This window comes from Leucoraja erinacea, unplaced genomic scaffold (assembly GCF_028641065.1).
Source record: "Leucoraja erinacea ecotype New England unplaced genomic scaffold, Leri_hhj_1 Leri_200S, whole genome shotgun sequence".
NCBI classification, from domain to species: Eukaryota; Metazoa; Chordata; class Chondrichthyes; order Rajiformes; family Rajidae; genus Leucoraja; species Leucoraja erinaceus.
In genome coordinates, this window is record NW_026576101.1 from 90,523 (window position 1) to 100,000 (window position 9,478).

The window sequence follows — 9,478 nt, forward strand, 5'->3', positions numbered from 1 at the left end:
TCGATTACCTTGACTGCTTGGACAAATCATACATTCTCTAGCTGTATCTGGTTGCAGACAAACTCCGTCAGGTTTCAGATGTTCTTGTCATAGTTTTAAAGCAGCAATTATTTTAATGCATGATGCAATTGTGAATAAGCTAATCAAAGCGATCGATGGCTCGCATAACTCGTTGATACAATCACAGATGTACCTGTTCTGGGAATAGAGGGAGTACAGAGAAGGTTCACCAGACTGATTCCTAAGATGACAGGACTTTCACATGAAGAAAGACTGGATGGACTCGGCTTGTACACGCAGGAATGAAGAAGATTGAGGGGGGATCTTATAGAAACGTACACAATTCTTAAGGGGTTGGACAGGCTAGATGCAGGAAGATTGTTCCCGATGTTGGGGAAGTCCAGAACAAGGGTTTACAGTTTAAGGATAAGGGGGAAATATTTTAGGACCGAGATGAGAAAAACTTTTTTCACACAGAGAGTGGTGAATCTGTAGAATTATCTGCCACAGAAGGTAGTTGAGGCCAGTGTATTGGCTATATTTAAAAGGGAGTTAGTTGTGGCCCTTGTGGCTAAGGGGATCAGGGGGTATGGAGAGAAGGCAGGGATGGGATACTCAGTTGGATGATCAGCCATGATCATATCGAATGGTGGTGCAGGCTTGAAGGGCCGAATGGCCTACTCCTGCACCTGTTTTGTATGTTTCTATGTTTCTATAATACACAGATAATAAGGGCGGTTAATGGAGAATACAACATAGAAAGACACAGCACTTGAACATGCCCTTCGGCCCACGTAAAATATGCAGATTATAATGTCATGACCAACTCTGATCGGCCTGCATATAATCCATAACCTTTCATTCCCTCTATTTCCATGTGCCAATCTCAAAGTTTCTGAAGTCCACCACTGTCGATCTACCATCCACACGTACGACTGAGTTTATAGGCGACTTCTTTACAATAGTGTCTGCAGCTGCAGCAAAGTCACAGTGAGATGAGAGGCCCTTCAATGCTCATACACTGCTGGGTTTTTTTTAACCACCATCTACAATCAAGCCCAGTGTCCAGGAAGGAACACACCACATTTTGTACTCGGTGCTGATTGTAAGCATTTTCTTGCAGCATATTTAATGTGCACCTGTGGTCGAACTATTTAAAGACAAGTTTGCAGAGACTAAAGGTGGCATATAACGATGCCATGAGAACACTGTTAAGGCAACCTAGATGGTGCCAGTGCCTAGTGTAGTGCCAGTAATATGTTTGTGGCTGCAGGAGTCAGTACTTTAGAAGCTATCCTAAGACATCACATGTATAAATTCATTTGCAGGATGAATGACTCTAAAAATGTGCTTATTGTGGCCTTGACAAACATAAGGGTTAGCACCACACGCTACGAATCCCAGTTGTGGAGACACTGGTGTCGTTGTCTCGTTGTAGGACATTGATCGTCTTTTAATCTGGATTTTTAACTTAAGTATTGTGGGTTTAAAAAATATATAAATTATGATGTGTTTATGTGATATACCATGATTTAACATATATTTATGATATTTGATATGCAATGCATTTTTTATGTAATGATGCCCCTTGTCTGGACATTGAGTCCGTAATAAAGTTTATTATTATTATTATCATTAATGCAACTGAGAGAGCAGAGTGGTGGATACATGCAGAGTCAATTATATTCTATATAAAATCATGGAAGTTCATGTGGTTGGAGCGGACATTCGTGGAATAGAGGTCATAAGTTTCAGGAGAGAGGGGAAGATTAAGCAGCAATCTGAGACACATTGTTTTCTCTTAGGTGGTCTTCGGCATATGTAACGAGCTGCCAGATTATGTAATTGAGGCTGGAATTATGATGACTTTTGAAACTCTGCACAACTGGCTTATTCATAAAAAGACTGGTCCTGGCAGCGATTGGGATGGAAGCATACAATTCCGCAGTAGAAGACAACCTTGATATACTGCACTCGCCCTACGGTACAACAGGTCCACGGCTAATAGCATGTCACTGGCTCAACATTCAACCATATACCTAGATTAGTCGACATATAACATAAGTGACACAGTTGTCTAACAATTGCTGCAAGAAAATGTTTACCTTCTCTACCAAGTGCAAATTGTTTTGTTCCCTAGTGGATTCTGAACTTGAGACGCCGACGTCAGAAATATCCATAAACCTCCGCTCTGCTGCTGACCCATCCATGCTCATCTACAAACCTTTGAAACTTGGAGTCAGTACGTATATCTGCAACTGGACCCTCAACCTTCTGACCGTCAGCCCACAATCAATCATGATAGGAGAGAACTTATTGTCTACGAAGATGCACACAAGGCGCGAGCAACTCAGCGGGGCAGGTAGCATCTCTGTAGAGAAGAAATGGGTGCGTTTCGGGTCTAGACCCTTCATCAGACTGATGCCAGGGAGAGGAAGATAAATGGATAAGGAAGTGTAAGATGTAACTAGGACAAAAGGAATTGAGATCAAGGAAAATTAAGAACAGTTCATGTTTAGCTGGGAGAGAAGATCAACAAAGCAACCAGAGGTAAAACATAGTCGGAGACTGTAAGGATAGTTGAAGAACTGGGAAGCTGGAGGGATGGAATGCGAGGGAAGTCAATGGTTACTTGAAGTTAGAGAACAATGTTCATACTGCTGGTGTGTAAGCCGTCGAAACGGATATGCGCCATGCCTCATTCTGACAAAGGAGGAGAACATAAAGACCAGTTTTGGAATGGGAGAGGATTTAAGTGTTGAGCATCCAGGAGATCAGGAATGTTTCGGCGGAACGATCGCCGAGCCTGATATATGGGAGTACACATCTGGAACAGCGGATACAGGTGATGAGGTAGGAGGAGGTACAGGTGAACGTATGCTTCACCTGAAAAGACCGACGGGTCCTTGGATGCAGTCGAAAGGGAGGGGGGGGGGGGGGGGGGGGGGTCTATCAGGAGACGTGTTGCATCTGCGTTTGCAGGAGAAGTACCTGGGGAAGCGGTGATTAGATTCGCAGTCGAAAATATTTAACGGTATTCATCATTACCTGATTTGGGAACAGCTGAATTGCACGAAATTGCAGACAATCATGGACGTAGTCCAGGACATACCTTCAAGTGGCCAGAGCAGGAGCGTCAGCAGGTGAAGGGAAGCGGCGATGTGCTAGGAGGCAAGCTCTTAGGAGTTGGTACACTGATATTCACTCGGTAGCGGTTGTCTTAAAAACAGACGGGACCAGTAACACAGCCTCAGAGTAAAAGGACATACCTTTATAAAAGAGATGAGGATGAATTTATTTTGGTAGAGGGTGGTGAATCTATGGAATTCATTGCCACATAATGTGGAGGCCAAGTCAATGGGTAATTTTGTGGTGGAGATTGACAGATTCTTAATTAGTAAGGGTGTCAGGGTCATGGGGAGAAGGCAAGAGAATGGGGTTGAGAGGGAATGATAGATCAGCCATGATTTAATGGCAGAGTAGACTCGACAGGCCGAATGGCCCATTTCTCCTATTACTTATAAACTAAATGTTTTGGCAAAAGATTTCTCGCAACAGTTGTAGAATTGATTTTGTTCATTTTAACTTGGGCACAGTACAGAGTACAGAGAAGGTTCCCTAGACTGATTCCTGGGATGTCAGGACTTTCATATGAAGAAAGACTGGATAGACTCGGTTTGTACTCGCTAGAGTTTAGAAGATTGAGGGGGGATCTTATAGAAACTTACAAAATTCTTAAGGGGTTGGACAGGCTAGATGCAGGAAGATTGTCCAGAACAAGGGGTCACAGTTTAAGGATAAGGGGGACATCTTTTAGGACCGAGATGAGGAAAACTTTTTTCCCACAGAGAGTGGTGAATCGCTGGAATTCTCTGCCGCAGAAGGTAGTTGAGGCCAGTTCATTGGCTATATTTAAGAGGGTTAGATGTGGCCCTTGTGGGTAAAGGGATCAGGGGGTATGGAGAGAAGGCAGGTACAGGATACTGAGTTGGATGATCAGCCATGATGATATTGAATGGCGGTGCAGGCTCGAAGGGCCGAATGGCCTACTCCTGCACATATTCTCTATGTTTCTATGTTTCTATGTAACAACACATACGTTTAAGGAGGACGGAAAAGTAATGGCAGCAGGTGAAGGTTTGGCTGAGGAATCGTATTTACAAAACGGTAAATTGGCAAATTAGGTTATTAATCAGCCAACATAAGCAAGGTTGCTCGAGGGGAGCGGGCAGTCGAGGGAAGTGCCTTGTGAGAAAAGTGCGAGTCTTTGGCTCCAGAGTCTTTGGGAGGAGGCTGAGGCAAGGAGGCACCACTTGTTGGAAATTGAGACTTTTGTCTTCTGAAGAAATGGCAGTGTGTTTTCTGCAAGATTTTGCAAGAGAGGGACACTGCTGCTGCTTTTGGAAATTACACCCTGGTGGAGCTCTTGAACCAACGTGTTAGTGAACTGGAGAAGCAGTTGGATGACTTCGCGGCCATCTGGGAAATTGAGAGTATCCTGGACAGGACATACAGTGAGGTTGTCACGCTAAGGACACAGGCAGACCGATGGGGGAAAGGGGAGTAACCCCGGAGTACAGGAGACCCACGTTGCTGTGCCCAATGGGAACAGGTACACCGTTTTCGGAGTTGTCGAGGCAGACGACGCTTCCAGATCGAGCGGCGGACAGATCGGTGGTCCCATGCCTAGCGACGAGGCTCGACTGGCGAGCCCGACGTCGGGCAGAGATATAGTGGTGGGCGACTCCATTGTACGAGGTGCGGTCATGAGATTATGTGGCGGAAAGCGGGACGCGACGATAGTCTGTTGCTTCCCTGGTGCAAGGGTAAAATATATCACAAAACGAATTTAGAACATCATCGAGAGGGAAGTTGAACATCCGGCAGTTGTTGTGCACGGGGGCACAAACGGGATCGAGAAGTAGAGGAAAAAGGTTCTGCAACGCGATTGCAGAGAGCCAGGAAGAAGAATCCTAGGATGATTCTCCCTGGATTGGTTCCATTACCTCGTGCTAGTGGGGGCAGGAACAGCGGGATCGGGAATCTGAATGTGTGACTGATGGGCTGGTACAGGGAGCCATTATTTAGCTTAATAGACCACTGGCATTTCTTCTGCGGAAGTGGTGGCCTGCACAAAAGGTGCCAAGAAAGGTTAAGAGAGTAATGTCGTGTGGGAGGGGAGGAGATAACCCAAAGTCAAAGTGTTGTAAATGAATGCGAGGAGTATACAAAATTAAGTGGATGAGCTTGAGGCTCAGTTAGAAATAGGCAAATATGATGTTGTGTGAGTTACAGAGACATGGCTGCAAGAAAACCAGAGCCACACCCAGTTGTCTTTTACTAATCTTTTATCTGGTTGCAGATTAAATAAATCTTTACCCAGTTTTTTTGCCAAGTCTTTAGATTCCTCACTGATCACTTATCTCCAGAGGGAAATTTTACGCGGTGGTTTTGAAGGAACTTTAAGGTTTGTGTGCCGGTTTGCTTGGATAATATAATGATCGCTGATTCTAGCACGCGATGAAACTTCCGAAATTAAATCTGGGTGTGAAGAGAACAATACATCTAATGTCTTTTCAGTGCCACTAGTATCATCACGTCTGGTTGGGAAAGTATCTTTTTGGGACTGGTCATTTTCCAGTATGTGGTCAACTAGGGCTTCCTGGAGAGCCCCTTTTGGTTCGCTTTGTGTAGACCAATCCACAGCTGGGACGTTGAAATCACCCCCACAGAATAGTAAATGGAGTGCATGACGAGATTTTAATTTTGGAAATATTTGATCCAAGATCTAAAAGAGGTTCCGTTTTCACGTCGTGCGGTCGGTAAAAGCTTCCGATCTGTAACGACTGACACTGAAGTGTCGCTTGACACCAGATTTGCTCAGAGTCGCTGTCTAAATCAGTTCTTTCAAAACAAGGAATGGTATTGTTAATTCGGACGAATACACCGCCTCCATGCGAGTTTCTGTCATTTCTAAAAAAATGGAGGTGAGGAGGGAAAATCTCAGCAGATGCGTCTAGCCAAGATGCAGATACAATAAGATATCAGGGTTTTAATACATGACTTGATCACAGCACATTTTCCTTTTATAGTGCTGCAATTTATAACAGCGATGGTGATCCCATGGTCATGGCTGACATCATTGCGATCACTATCTATGATGGTACCACGAATCTCCTTTTGATCATCAGCATTACAAGCATTTTTTTTATTCATTAACATATTGAAGGGACTGAGAGCTGGTGTATGGGATGTTGGGGGATTGTCATAATCAGGGGCCTTACTCTTACCACCTTTCCCAACAATGAACCAGCCATAATTTATCTTAGCACATTTCAGCAGAGGGTCTTTCTCTGCTTTGGATGTCATTACACTAGACCACCCAGAATCAGTTTTTTAAGTGATATTTTCGGTAAGTGGCCAGCACAAATTGGGCTGGATGATCTTAAATTCTCATGATTCCATACGTCACAATCAGCGTCATTTCTCAGAGATGTAAGATTTTTAAAAAATGAAGTAGCAAGGTTGATATCATCGCACAATGGACATTACCAGGTGGCATTTGGCACATTGGAGCAGTTCAGGTGAAACCAACTTGTGCACATCGAGCAATGAATGCAAGAATCTTTACCAGCAAATGAGCAGTACACCACACGGATACTTTGGTTTACGTTCACGTTGCTGAACTTTTGGGCCAGGGTTGAGGTTGATGTCCCCAGCCAGTAAATTGACAATAATGTACAATGGTAGGCGATCTCTAGGGTAACCTAGAAAGGGGGTAGCTGTGTGGTCCAACACGTCTTCTGGACACTAAATTATGACGAACCAGAGTCACATTCATGGAAAATCGTCAATCCAAGTTGGGAGAAGACTACCAACAGAACCATGTACAACACCGGTAGTGATGTGTTTCGTATTCTTCCGGATTCAAGCATGGTACTAATTCACCTACAATTTTAGAAATCCAATATGGCGCGAGCGAGGTTACAGTATTCTAGGCCATGTATTGCAACTGTGCCGCGTGGCGGGAAAATCAGCAAGGTTAAAAGCAGTTAAAAGCAGTACATTTCCGGCGAAATCACAAAATTGGTCTGGGCTGGAAGCACGAAATGCACGATGACTGGATAAAACGCTGCTTTACTAGTTTAAAAATAGTCATGATAACATTGGTCTCGGTTGGTAGCACGAAGATTTCCTTGCTCGATAATAGATTAAAAGTATTAAAAAAACTAAAAACTCCGTTTACCTAGTGTAAAAAAAGAGGACAAGTCGCGATAAATGACAACACTAAAGAAGACACGGGAGGGACTTCCGTTAAAAGTTGTTGTTAAAAGTTGTCAGGTCGCCGCTGTATAAACGGACAAGATCGGAGCGGCCCGGTGGACAGCGACAGTCAGCGAGCGGGGCCCTGTCGCGGCCGAAGTTTACGGGTGGTCGGGGAAATCCAGCGGCAAAAACAAGGCACAATGGCGGCAAACGCAAGGGGAAGATTATTATCGCAACGGGGTTAGGTTAGGTAAGGGAGAGGAACAGCGAGACCTGGGCGTTCTTGTACAACGGTCACTGAAAGTTGGCGTACAGGGGCAACAGGGAGAGAACGCATATTCATTATTGATTTCTGTAACTTCAACAAACTGCTGGATCCCTTATTTCTCCTTCCCTACCTCACCCGAGTCATCCTGCTTGTTTCACTGTTCGAATCCCTTCGTTATCACCTCTTCCTCAGCCGTGAATGGGCCATAGCGTGCTCCATATTTCTTTAGTCAACAGTGCCGGCTCTGATTATTCCGCACATTGTCATACCTCTACTTTCCCTCTCCCATGAATCAAAGTCTGGGGAAACGTTTTCACTCGAAACGTAGTCTATTCATTTTCTCCAGAGATACCGCCTGACCCGCTGCGTTACACAGCGGTTCGGGGTGGGGGGCTTCTGGAGCGCTAGTAGGGGTGATGTGGGCCAAAGGGACTGGTTTCTAGAGGGCTAGTATGGGCACTGTGAGCCGAATGTATTATTAGGCTGGCAGCTCCGTCACTCAGGCCTGTGGGCTGGCAGTTCATAAATTGCCAGACATTCTGCCCAAAAACAGGTGAGAGGCTCTCTGAAAGAGGGGGAGAGGGCGGAGAAACAATTTTAGACATTTTTCATAGTTTCAGCGATGAAGGAGGAAAATCTATCGTGGCCTGGATCTCACATGGAGCCAATGAAGGGAAGGAGAAAATACGGGAGTGAGGTTTAATACTTGCATGGGGAATTCCTACTGATGGGCCGAAGGGACTACTCTTGGGCTAGTACAGACCTGAATGGTCGAAGGGGTTCTTTAAAGAAAAACCTGAATGAAATCTCAGCGAAAGGCACTTTTTCTGGACTTTTCCTGACCTGGCACGGGCCTTCTAGGCCAGCATTATCCTCCTTGGTTAATACGGGCATTTTAAGCAAAAGGGAATGGTTCGTCAGCTAAAAGGGGCCTTGTGGACCAAAATGAATTGTTTCAGGCCCAACAATTCATTTCATTTCATTTCCATTTCCATTTCAAGCACAGAAAAGGCCAAACAACTCATGGAATTGTTATCTCATTTACATTTTGCATTGCAGTGTCAAGCACAGAGCAGGCCAACCAACTCATGGCATTATCTTTCAATTTCCATTTTGCATTGCAGTCTCATGCACGGGGCAGGCTAAACAACTCATGGCATTGTCATCTCATGTCCATTTTGCATTGCAGTCTCAAGCACAGGGCAGGCCAAACAACTCGTTGCATTGCCATTAAAGGCTAACATGTTATTTATTGCAAGTACATTGCAGACTCACAGTTTAGTTGATTCACAGAATGACAGTCGTGGCCTTTTTCATCGATGGGAAAAATCCTCGGGGCTGGCTCAGCGGTGGAGGAGTATGAGCAAGATAGCAAAAAAACAGAGTGATACAGGGTAGCGCTTTTACTAGTATCAGTATATAGCGCAGACAGGAAGTGGTCAAGGTTAGACATGTAATTATATAGATGGGCCAAACGCAGGCATGCATGGAGGACGATTGTGGATGGGACAACTTGGTGTGCATGGAAAAGTTGGGCCAAAGGGCCTGTTTCCCTGCTCACTGACCTATGAGGTTAGAGGAGATGCATGTCCCACTTGACCTTTCTCTCTCTGTAGATCAAGACCCCTCTCATCCGCATCTCCTTCCTCAGGCCGGAGCTCCTCCATCCCCTAACGGCTCCCTGGACCATGGCGGCCGCCCACAAGGCCGGAGATGGTCCCCGCTCCACCGTGCGATTTGCTGGAGGCCCGCAGGATTTTCTCGGAGGGTCTGATGGACATGATTTGGCCGGCCTCCTGCCGGGCCCTGCTGTCGCCCGCCAAGTCCTGCCTCCTCCTGGCTGCCGGCGCAACCGTCTACGGAGCCGGTTGGTCGCTCAGCTCGGCTGCTAGTCCTGTCGCCGCGCTGCTAGCCATGCTCTACATGGTCTGCTGCATGGTCTAT